Source organism: Mastomys coucha, unplaced genomic scaffold, assembly GCF_008632895.1.
Source record: "Mastomys coucha isolate ucsf_1 unplaced genomic scaffold, UCSF_Mcou_1 pScaffold16, whole genome shotgun sequence".
NCBI classification, from domain to species: domain Eukaryota; kingdom Metazoa; phylum Chordata; class Mammalia; order Rodentia; family Muridae; genus Mastomys; species Mastomys coucha.
In genome coordinates, this window is record NW_022196898.1 from 7514242 (window position 1) to 7527027 (window position 12786).

Here is a 12786-nt window from a genome sequence, read left to right on the forward strand (position 1 = left end):
GTGGGGCCTGTGGCTCCCGGCTGGCTGTTCAGGTCTCAGAAACTCACCCGAGAGAAAATGGCCTAAACTATTTTCATATATAAGAAAATACCACTGAGAAGTTTGAGGACAATTATTACTAAGTTGAAATGTTGATACTGCATAAAATACATCTGCGTTACATTTTATAAGTATATATTGGTCATGTAAACAAATTATGTGACCCTTTGAAAATGGCAGTCTATTGAGAGAAAGGAGAATAGTGTGTAGAATCTACTCTCAAGGGGTTTACAAATCATTAACACATGTGAACATCAGAATAAGAAAAAATAAGATGAAATATTAAAAATTAAGTGAACTTGGTAAGGATTATAAGGGCACTTTAGGACTATTCAACCTTTTTGTTTAGACTTATTGCTGGATGCTTATTACTGGAGTTCAAGAGACTTCAGTAATTGATTGCAAAGTATGAGGAACTAATTTGTGTATCGTGATGTGCTCTTGCAATCTTAGTGATGAGAAGTCAGAGAGGAGGGAATCCCTGGAGCGAGTTTGTTAGCTAGCTAATCTTGCTGAATCAGTGAGCATGAAGTTTAGTTAAAGACCTTGTCTCAAAATTAATGTGGAGAGTTATGGTGGAAGGCACCCAAGGTCAAATTCTGTTGTTGGATCCCCTACATATACATATGTATATACAGCACAGAGAGAGAGAGAGAGAGAGAGAGAGAGAGAGAGAGAGAGAGAGAGAGAGAGAGAGAGAGAATTCCAGTGCTATAGAGACTATACCTGGATCCAGGCACATCCACCGTGGTTCCATAATGGAACTCTACTTACCTCACTGCCACCTGCACCCTAGGAAAACGCCAGGCTACTCATTAAAAACAATACATATCTCATATGAATAATCAATGATGGTGTTTTGGTTTTGTTTTCTTTTTCTCTTTCTAACATTCCAATGATCTCAGGGCACCTGAGTGTTCTTAACATCCGATAAAGACCCCAGTACCATATGAATAACAGTTTATGGATGCCACTGCCTGTCATCTAAAAATATGTATTTTCCTTGATGCTGGAGAGTTTCCTGTAAGTTGTCTCATCTGAGGCACGTGAATGAGACCTCAGGAACCCTGGAGAAGTTCTTTACGTGATTTTATGAATAACCACTAAACCATTGAGAATGTTACTTCTCTCATCCATGATAGAAGAAAAGGTTTTAACTTAATCTATTTCAGTAATACTTACAGATAGTGATCAGAATATTACAAATTTTCTTTCATTTTCCCATCAGTATACCAGCAATTGTCTATCAAGATTGCAAAAGTGTGACTAGCAAGATGGCTGCCAGATTCAAGCACTTGACACACAAGCCAAGTGACTGAGAATGATCCCTAAAACACACATAGAGGTGGGAAGAAGAAAACTGAATCCACAAAATTATCCTCTGACTTTTATATGCATGCTATGGTGCACACACATACATACACACACATCACACAAATATGTACATGCACAAATAGGTTATACACACTGCTACTAATGATAATGGCAATAAAGTCAAAATTATAAAAGAAAAGTTAATACTTCAGAAACACAATAATGTAAGGGAGCCAAGGAACTCTAAACAACAATGCAATCCCTGAAGTCTTGTTAATCAGATTTTTATGTATAGAAATAAAAGTGCAAAATCTCACATGACCTCCAGATCTCATAAATACCTAAATAAATTTAGACACAACAGTGAATTATTATTTTTGTCTCAGATGAAAGCTAGTTTTCACAAAGTTTCAAACAGAAACTTAGAAAATAGAAACCTTGAGACATCTCTGGCAAACAGGCAAACAAGATGTATGACTCTTGGTTGACTGAAATCCCACAGCCACACGATCACCAATAAACTCTGATGGCATACATTTGAGACATAACTTTTGTATTTGTTGGATATAATTAGGCTTGTTATTCTTATTTTAAAACTGCAAAATCTGTGACGACCCAATATACAGGACTTCCTGAGTGCCAACAATGTGTCATAAATGGCAGTTCAGCTCCTGCTGGCATGTGATAGATTGCAAAGGAAATGGAGATGAACCAGAAATAGTGTTGAAAATGACCTTCAGGGGGCAATTCTAAATGAATTTCATGTTTAGACTTGGATCCTATCCCAAAGTTATCTCACATGTATTCAAATATTTCAAAATAAAATCCCCAATCTAAACCGACTCTTCCACCAAGCATTTTGAATATGGGATACTCAGTCTGTGGTAAAATAAAATAAAATAAATAAAAAGACTTTATTTAGTTTCTTTAAGCATGCCTTATTGAGGGAAGACCACAAAAGAGGTCAAACAAGAAAATCAGTTCAGAAGAGAGTAAAGGAAACATTTACACCTCTGGATGCCCACACTGTCACACTGGATGCCCACACTGTCATACCGGATGCCCACACTGTCACACTGGGTGCCCACACTGTCACACTGGATGCCCACACTATTCCATTGGATGCCCACACTGTCACACTGGATGCTCACACTGTCGCACTGGATGCCCACACTGTCACACTTGATGCCCACACTGTCATACTGGATGCCCACACTGTCATACTGGATGCCCACACTGTAATACTGGATGCCCACACTGTCATACTGGATGCCCACACTGTCACACTGGATGCCCATACTGTCATTTTGGATGTCCACACTGTCACACTGACATGCAGTCACAGTTGTGGCACTTCAACCTTCAAGCCCCTTTCTCCAGTCCCCAGAAGACACCCAGAGAATTCAAGTGTGCACATAGAAACACGGTACTTTACTTGTACAAATCTCTGTGACCCTATCAGTTTTCAGTTCCCAGAGGCCTTATTTCTGACCCAACAGTTGCAGGCTGTAATACAGAGGTAATCAGACTGCATGGGTACACATGGGACCAGGCCACATAATAAAAACATTCAGTCTTTGTAGTAAGTCAGGGTCCTGCATGGAGGCCCAACCCTTGGAAACTGGGATCCACTCAGTACACCAGTCTAATGGTGATTGACATTTATGACACCTTTCTTAAAGTCAGAGGAAATGGGAAGAGTGTGGAAGAGTTGGGTACAAACTATTTATGTCAAGATGAGATTTGACCATATCACCTCTGCTCATACTCCAGTAGCTACAGTTCAATTCCTGTCCACCCAAACTATGAGGGGGGTTGGGAAATGAACTCTGGCTAAGTGCCAGGAAGGATGGCAGAGTAATCTATCAGATATCAGAGTAAATAGCTATCAACCTCTACTATAGAAGGAATTTAAAAAGCTACCAGAACTGTTCTGGGTACAAACCTGTCTTCCTTTATGTCTATTGTTGTGTCAACACTGACCAAAACAACTTGGGGGGTAGGAAGACAAGATTCATTTAGTTTCCATATCTTGATTATATCCATCACTGAGGGAAGCCACAGCAGGAACCCAAGCAAGGCAGGAACTGAAGCCATGGAAGAACACTATTTTCATAGTACATATATGCACATATGTCCATTTTGGCTTTCTTGTTTCTTTAGGTTTCTCTCTCTTCAAGCTAGAGAAGGAGAGAAGTAATTTAATTCTATGTCCTTTCTCATTCTGTCTTCTTTCATAAAGTAATAAAGTCAAAGGCCAGAATTACCAGTTAAAGAAAGTCCTATGATAAGCACTAGAGATATGGCTAGCTAACAACTATTTAATCAAAGCATTACAGAGAGCCATCTGTAGCCTTAAAAGAGATTTCCTTCCAACTTCTGTTGTGTTGAAGTGCAGTATAGAACCTTGTATTAAACAAGGAAGTATGAAATTTAATAAGAGGAAATGTAAAAAGTTATTTTCTTCAAATGCCTCTAGCTGGCCATCTACTCTAATCACATATAGGCTTCAAAATTGTTTTCTACTGACAATAATAGGCTCTATAAAGAGTATTACTGTGGAGTGATTTCAGTGACCACAGCATATTGTGATCCTTTGCCTCTATGGAGCTGAGCCTACCTGGATGTAAATATAAAATCTGAAGAAAAGAAGAAAGATGGGTACCGGGTACATGGCTCCCTCTGCATCTGCCCTGGAATGGTTTTTAAATCTCTCCCAAGACAAAGGACAACTCATTAGTTATGGATCTTCTGACCCTGGGAACAATAGCATACAGAACAGCAGAAAACATAATCATTAGTAAGCAAAGTGGGATTTTAAAATGTGGGTTGTCTGTAGCTGTCAGTCTATAATGGGCCTTTACTGTGCTGTCCCTTAAGTCCACATGTAGTTAGAGACTGTGTAATGGAGGCACCAGGGAATGGAGCAGGATGAAGAAAAGCCTTAATAGCCTATCTGCAAGGGCTTTGGGAGGTCCAGGAGCCTTTTGTTCACCCTTCCATCTTGTCCTCATGAAGTGGGTCAGGAAGCACAGAGGTACTCTAACTGGTGTGATGATGCATCCATAGAAACCCAGAACAATGGAGACTGAGGCAGGATGACCACATAAGGAGATCCTAGCTTAAGACAAAGCAAAACTAAGCTAAACTAAACTAACAACAGAGGCAACCCTGTAAGATAGGAGAACCCAGAATCTTGAATAAAAAGATTGAGATTCCTAACAGATCTTCCTCTCTTACCTTTCTGATACCACTCAGAAATGTGAAATAAATTATCTCTTTAAGTACAAGAGATCTGAAAAGAAACTATCCCATTCAAGATTGCCGTGCATAGAGGTTGAGATGTCATTGGAAGCATTTTGAACATGGAAAGCTGCTGTATAATAGTACTGAGTGATGTTTAAGGACACAAAATATACCACACAAAAGTAGTAAAATTAGAGCCTCATTTTTCAGCAAGAAAAATACATTTATTTAGCAATTTGAGGAAAATGAGCAAGCAGCCTAGAAAATCCAAATTGTATAGTAACTGGAAATCTCCCTATCTATTGTGGTACCTGTGCACATTTATAGATAATATGTTGACATTTTCAAAATGCATTGCTTACACTGATCCTTGAAATGACTATATTGCAGATATGTAGATCCTCAATGGTCCCTGTGGTGGCTATTCTTGGTTGTCAGCTTGACTACATTTGAAATTAACTAAAACCCAAGTGACTGGGTACATCTGTGAGAAATTCTTTTCTTAATTAAATCACTTGAAGTGGGAAGACCAACTTTTAATAAAGATCTATTGAGGTGGGAATATCCACTGCCAATCTTGGCCACATCTACTGGCAGTTGACACAAAGCACCGGGAAAGAGGATACTTACTCTTCATCGCTTTGTTTTAACTCTCACTGGCAAGTTCACTCTTTGACTGGCTTAGAGTCGGCTTCTTTAGGATTCTGCATAAACTGAAGACAGCTGAGACATATAGCCTCAAACAGTGAACAACTACAGGATTCTTGGATTTCCACTGATAGACACCCACTGTTGGACTAACTAGATAGACCACATAGCAAGATGGACACAGAGAAAGTGTAATGGCACCAGGAAGTGTAATGGAGCAAATTCCAGTGACCATGGAGATTAAAAGTTTAATGATAAGGCTGATGTTAAATGGAAAAAAAGAGTAATAATCTCAAAACAAGACCCCATCCAGGGTCTAACATGTAAAAAGGAATTAAAGAAAATTTCAAGAAGTGAAGAAAACCATCAATCATGGAAATTTAATACAAATGTAATTGAAGGAGGGGACCAAGCTCTAGCCCCACTAAGCATAAGACTGTGGCAATTTTAGTAACATGGTTCTGGCTTCAGAGTCAATAAGGAAAAGATTGTGGAATCTCCCTCTGCAGCTATGAAAGCCACTGAGGCCAGATGTGTGGCAGGAGAGACACTCTCATGCATGGAGTCCCAGAGTGGCCACTGCATGAAGCTGTGAAGATGAAAACTGGATTGTATTAGGGACCCTAAGATGTTGAGGATGACAGAGTCATGGGACACTTGCCAAAGAAAGCTTTTAACAGGGTGACTTAGTCAGGGTTGCTATTCCTGCACAAACATCATGACCAAGAAGCAAGTTGGGGAGGAAAGGGTATATTCAGCTTACTTCCACATAGCTGTTGATCACCAGAGGAAGTCAGGACTGGAACTCAAGCAAGTCGGGAAGCAGGAGCTGATGCAGAGGCCATGGAGTGATGTTTCTTACTGGCTTGCTTCCCCTGGCTTGCTCAGCCTGCTCTCTTATAGAACCCAAGACTTCCAGCCCAGGGATGGCACCACCCACAAGGGGCTCTACCCCTTTGATCACTAATTGAGAAAATGTCCCACAGCTGGGCCTTATGGGGGCATTTCCCCAACTGAAGCTCCCTTCTATGTGATAACTCCAGACTGTGACAAGTTGACACACAAAACCAGCCAGTACACAGGGTGTGAAACCGACCTGTAAGAGTGAATCGTGTTGTAGACAACAAAGCTGAAAGAAGCCAGAGATCTGAAGAATACTTTGATATCAACCATAGAGATGCAGAATTTGGAGTTTATTCTGCCATGTTTTGTTTTTACTTTAAACCAGTGTTTTATCCTTTTTAGAATTCTGTTGACACTGTACGTTGAAAGTATATGCTCTATTTTTTGTTTATATTTTACAGGGGTTTACAGTTAAGAGATTGCCATGAGCCTCAAAAAAGACTGAATTTTGGCTTTTAAACAGTGTTGAGACTTTGAAAGACTATGGGGATTTTTGTTGTTGGAGTGAATGCATTTTTGCATTATGATATGGCTACAAGCCTATGGTGCTAGGGAGTGAAATATGAAAATCTGAATGAGAATGGGCCATATAGGCTCATATATTTGAATACTTAGTCATCAGGAGTGGTGCTGTTTGAGAAGACCAGGAGATATGGCCTTGTTGGAGTTGGTGTGGCCTTGTCAGAGGAACTATGCCCTTGGGAGAAGGCTTTAAGGTTTCTGCTTGCTGATTAGTAATTGTTAGCTACTGCTCCAGTGCTACACAAGCCAGCATGCTCCATGGTATGATGGTATGGACTAAATGCCTGAAATTGTAAGCAAGCCTCACAGTTAAATGCTTTCTTTTATAAGAATTGCTTTGGTTTCTGGGCAGTGGTGGCTCACGCCTTTAATCCCAGCACTTCGGAGGCAGAGGCAGGCAGATTTCTGAGTTCAAGGCCAGCCTGGTCTACAAAGTGAGTTCCAGGACAGCCAGGGACATACAGAGAAACCCTGTCTCAAAAACCAACAACAACAGCAACAACAACAACAACAATAACAACAACAACAAAGAATTGCTTTGGTCATGATGTCTCTTCATAGCAATAGAACATTGACAAAGACAGTCCCTAAAAACCTATTTGTGGGTTAACAACTTGAACTCCAGTCTGTGGTACTATTGGATGGTGGAAAGTTCAAAGGAAATAAGACAGTCATTTGGACATGCTATTCAAGGGGCTACTGGGACCTAACTCCTATGTCTCTCTGTGTGTGTTCCCAGCAGCCATGAGGAAGAAACAAGTCTCCCCTGTCAGTCACTCTTACAAAAAGTGCAAAGCTGTCATTGGACCAAAGTTATGGGTCAAGAGACCATAGATTAAAAGTTTTGAAACTGTAAACCCAAATAAACCTTTCTTTATTTTAAGTAATTTTATCTTGGGTATAGAACAGAAATGTACATACAACGTATAAAATGCTTTCCTCACAGCATATCCTGCCCAACAGGCTTATGTGTTGTGGAATAATGGCATCTTATTAAACACAGTGAAGGCTTTATTATTGTTGTCCCTTCAGAGTCAAAGAAACATGGGTAGTTAGTGTTCAAAGATAAGTTAAGGACTCAGTGACACAGTCCCCAAGTTTAGCACCATCATGTCATATGCAGAAGTTAAAGGTCAAAGACTATTCAAGGTAACTCAGTAAACAAGGTAAAATTGAGTCCTTCTGCCTCCAAAGATTAGTTACATAATGTTGGAGCAAAGAAACACAACACGTTAGCTCTGTTTTTCCTCAAAAGTATATTTTTTTTAATGAAATACATTTATTATCTTATATATCTTATTATATAGCTTAAAAGTGGTAAAATTTTCAAAAAGAGGAAACTAACCTCAGATAAATAGTAAAACATATATAATAAAAATAATAGCGATCACCAAACAGTAAAGATAATTGATACAAATGTTCTTTAAGGACTAGCAAAATTAACATATTGGCAAGATTTCTCTAGCAAAAGAAGAGAAAACACAAATTGCCAACATAATACATGATAGAAAACAGCTTCACATCTCCTATGAATCCTTAATTAGCAGTCAATAGATATTGTGAGCCACTCCTTGGAAATTAATTTGACAATTCAAAAGTATATTTTAATAAAAAAGAATTCATTGAACTACAATAGTATTGTATACATTTGTTGTTTATATTAATCTTGATCCCTTAGGGTCTAAGACAGACATTAATTAATAGAAAGACTTAAGGTCACCTTGGGCTATATATAGAGAGAGACTTTGCTTCAAAACAAAAATGCAAAAACATTTTGAAAACTTTATATACCTCATTTATACCCACCATGCAAACTTCTACATTCTTCATCATGCCTTGGAATCTGCTTGTCTAACAGTTAGACACCTGACTGTTTTACCAAATTTTATCATGAGCAAAAAGCCCTGTAATCTTTCCTCACTGGTTGCCTTTATTGCTGGTTTGTTCTCATCTTCTTAGTTAATTCTCAATTAAATGCATGTCTCATGTCTGGATTTACATGGATTTCAGAGTACCATCTTCTTCAAAGCAGAAGGTTTTTTAGCTAATCCAGAAAGGCCTTATCCCACTGTATCCTAATTCTGAGTATTTAAGGATGTCAAAGGCATTCTGTGTCTGACAAAGGCCTAGCAGAGAGAACAGGAGAGTCATCTGTTCCTTAGGACATCAGTTTCTTGGTCACTTAGGATTAATCTTTACGTTTGACTTTTTCTGGCTAGAAAAAAAATGCTAATTGCTCTTGCTTTGAACTTTCATTTCTGAGGTTCTATTTCTGTTTTATCTTCAGAAAAAAAAAAGAAACAGATTAGGAAACTAGGGGTCAATGTATCCCAAGGGAACATTCCCAGGTTTGGAAATTTGCCAGTCATGACATCTGACAGAAGTGTTGAGAGAAATGTTCAATGGGAAGCCTCATCAGTTCTGCCCTTAATAGATGGTGAGCAGGAAGGCTTTGAATTCTAACTGTATTAGCTATATCTCCCATTGCTATGATAGAGTACCTGACAAATGCAACTTAAGGAGGAAATGGTTTAGGTTAGTTCACAGTTTGAGGATACAGTCCATTGTGTTGGTGAAGGCATGGTTATGGGAGTATGAAGCAGCTGGCCATGTTATGCTCACAGTCAGGAATCAGAAAGGGGAGGGTGCTAGAGTTCAGCTCCTTTTCTCCTGTTTACTTAGTCCATGTTCCCACCCCATTATATAGTGCTGTTGGCAATTAAGGTGGGTCTTCCTTCAGTTAAAACTTTAAGTAAACTCCTTCGTAGACATACCTGGAGGTATCTTTCCACATGACTCTAAGTCTAGCAAAGTTGAATACACAGATTCCCTATTACACTAACCCACCATTAAATGAGATTAGGGCTTTTCACATAGTTCTTCTGTTCTTAAGTTTATTCCGGCAGTTTAGTTCAATAAAAAGGAATATCTTCTAAAGCCTGGAACTAATTCAATAAATATTCATGAAATGCATGAGTAAAACCTGTGTTTGTACCCATGAATAAAAAGTGAATACATTCAACATCATTTTGGACCCCACAAAGGTGAAGGACAAAAGCCAGGAATCTATATATGATAAAATTTAAAGCAAAGGATGACCATAGATTCCTGGGCAAGTTCATTGAGTGATAAGCAGGCGTTCGATACATATTACACCTTCTGTGTTGACTGATTAATTATTTGCATATGTAAAATTTCAGATCATCTTCAAAAGCATCTTATCTGAGCATTTGCCATGATCTCCTTACAGACATAAAATATTTAAGGAAATTTAATACCTTGTTAGCAGAAAACATAGCATTTTAAAAGTCTAAACAGTCAGGTTATACATACAAAGACAGTCAATTATTTCATCAAATTATTTATCTTCCACTATGTATTGCATCTGGTGAATCCTTTTGAAGTTTGACAAGCAGTAAGCAGTTCTGGATTTTCAGAAAAATGAAGCTATCAAAACTCAAGGTAGTAACAATCTGCAGCTGAAATGGGCTGCCGGGTCTCCACAGTGGCATTTTCAAATGTCCCTACAGGAACCATTCTGTAGTGGTCTGCTCAGGCTGTATTCTCTCAGATAAGAAACTGACCATTCTTGGGGGTGGGGGAAGAAGCAGGAAATGGAGACGATTTTCTAAGCAATTTAGAAATAGAGAGCACTTTCATTTCAATGAGAAAGGAACAATCATTGGTAAAAAGTATCTACCTTACCTTGGGGAACCTCACAATTATGGAACCAAAGTCCATCATGGAGCCATGAAAGAAGGGAGGCCAGCTAAAGGAAACATTTGCCTTGCCCTAAGTATTAATTCACATGGCCTATTTCTAGTGGTGATGCCCTTTAAATTTGGCAGAGGTTATCTGTGATCCTACAAAGCAGTGAGTATTCAAAATTAAAAAGGAGGGTGAACAGATGCACAGCAGTCCACCAACACTGATAACAACTCCAAAGAAAACAACATCCTCCCTGAGATATTGGCCAGAATCCTATCACACAAGTCTAAAGGAATCAGGACCTTTTGCCATTAGTTATCCTTCACTGTGCCTCTCCAGTAGGATGTTTAGTGATTGTTCAGCTTGAGCAAATATACTGGTTCATTAAAAATAAAAACAACATTAAACTCCCAGTGAAGAACTGCTTCATCATCATGAAGCCCAGCCTTCAGGAATGAAGACAGCTCCTAACCCTTTCCTTGGTTACATCTAGTAATACCAGATAAAAATCAGAAACACTCACAGGGATCTTGCTTTGACTCTCGGGAGTATGTGGGATAATTGGAGAAAAGCACTGGGTTTGAGACAAACAGAAGGATTCCAAAAAATGTCTCCACCACTTACAAGACAATTTTTGGTGGTGCTATCTAGCTTCTCTGACTTTTGAGTTTCCTCAACTACATAATGAGTATCCATGAGTGCTAGGTTGTGTACACAAGCGACATGTGGCTTGAAATAAAATAAGCACTTGGTAAGAATCATACACATCTTTTCTCTATCTTTGTCTCTCTCTGTCTCTTTCTATCCCTCTCTGTGTCTATCTCTCTCTCCCTCCCTCTCAGGAAATAAGTCTTTTCTCATTTTCTTTCTTCATTCTAGAGTTCACCCTGTACTCCAATACTGCCCAAATGTTTTGAAGCAAAATTTATGACAAATAGTTACTTTAATTCAGACCTCCTCCTAGTTGTGTGAAATAAAATTGATTCTTCATACCTAAGAGGTCAGCTTTATGAAAGCAGAAGTCTTACACAGCTCCTTCAGTCTTTTGGATCAGTTTGCTAGGCTTCATTCATGGCATGGCTAACTGGGACTCTGAAATGGCATCCTTACCTCCTTATAAATACCATGGCTCCTAAGAACATCATTCACTCTCCCTGAGCGGTATGTCTGAGATATAGTCATTTGAGTAGGAAACAAGGATGTTGTTAAGAAAAATAAACACAATCAAAGTGTCCATACCACTGCTGTCTGGAGTGATGGTATTGAGATCATAAATGGTGGGAATGGTAGTATCAATATGCTGCTCAGATTACTTCATTGGTGCACCTGCCTAAGAATACAGACACTGTCATTCCAAGACTTTGTGAAACCCTGGTACAGAATTCTTATTATGTCTTCAACTTCCCTTGATCCTCTATACCTAGATCAACTCAAAATTCAGTTTGAATGGGACTAGTAGAAAATTATTCCATAATATTTGGAAGCCTGTTGTTTTCTGAGACACACAAGAGGAGCTTAATAAGACAAGTTTGGATTAGAGTGAAGGTGCTATAACAAAATCCCAGACACAGACAGTGGATGAAGGTTTTTAATTGCTGATTTGTTGTCTTATGGATACTTGGACACAATATGTCATACTATACGTTAAGTCAGCCTCACACCATCCCAACATTTTAGTTATGTTGGCTGAAGACCTCAGCCTGCCTATCTGTGGCTTCAGAAAAAAGGAAAAGGAAGAGAAGAAGGCTATATAACTGAGCAGTATGTTTCAGCAAGTAAAACAGGGTTAGTAGAGATAAGGACATCAGGAGCAACAGGACTGTGAGGCACCAGACGCCCTAAGAACATGTGAACTTAATGGAAATTACACCAGTTCCCCCTGATATATGTGATGTATATAAATCTATTTGAGTAAAAACATCAAGGGTAGCAGCAGATGAAATGACATGGGTGATAGAATAGAAAAAAAGAAAACATCCATGAGTGAACCTCTAAATAAACACTAAATTATCTGAAAGAAAATAAGAAAAGATCAATAAAGGAACTGTGTGGCTGTCACAGAGAAGGTAAATGACAGACACGATGGCTGAAAGCCATCCTTGTCACTGCTCCCTGATGCAGCAATGGCACCCTGGCAATCACCTCTATCACAACACCTGCATTGGTTTCTCTTTCATTGCTTCTGATTCCTATCCCCTCACTAGAATAAATTCTAGAAAAGGCAGTCCTTCATTGCTGCAGGCCGGCTGATCTGGGCCTCCCTCAACCCGCAGGAAAAACGGGGTCCTCGTCAGGTCGACGAGGCGTAAGCGAAGAAATGATGGCAGAGATGACACACGAAGTACAGGATCTGAATGTATTTCTTAAACATGGCATCAGACTTTTACAGTCATTGCAAAAGAGAAA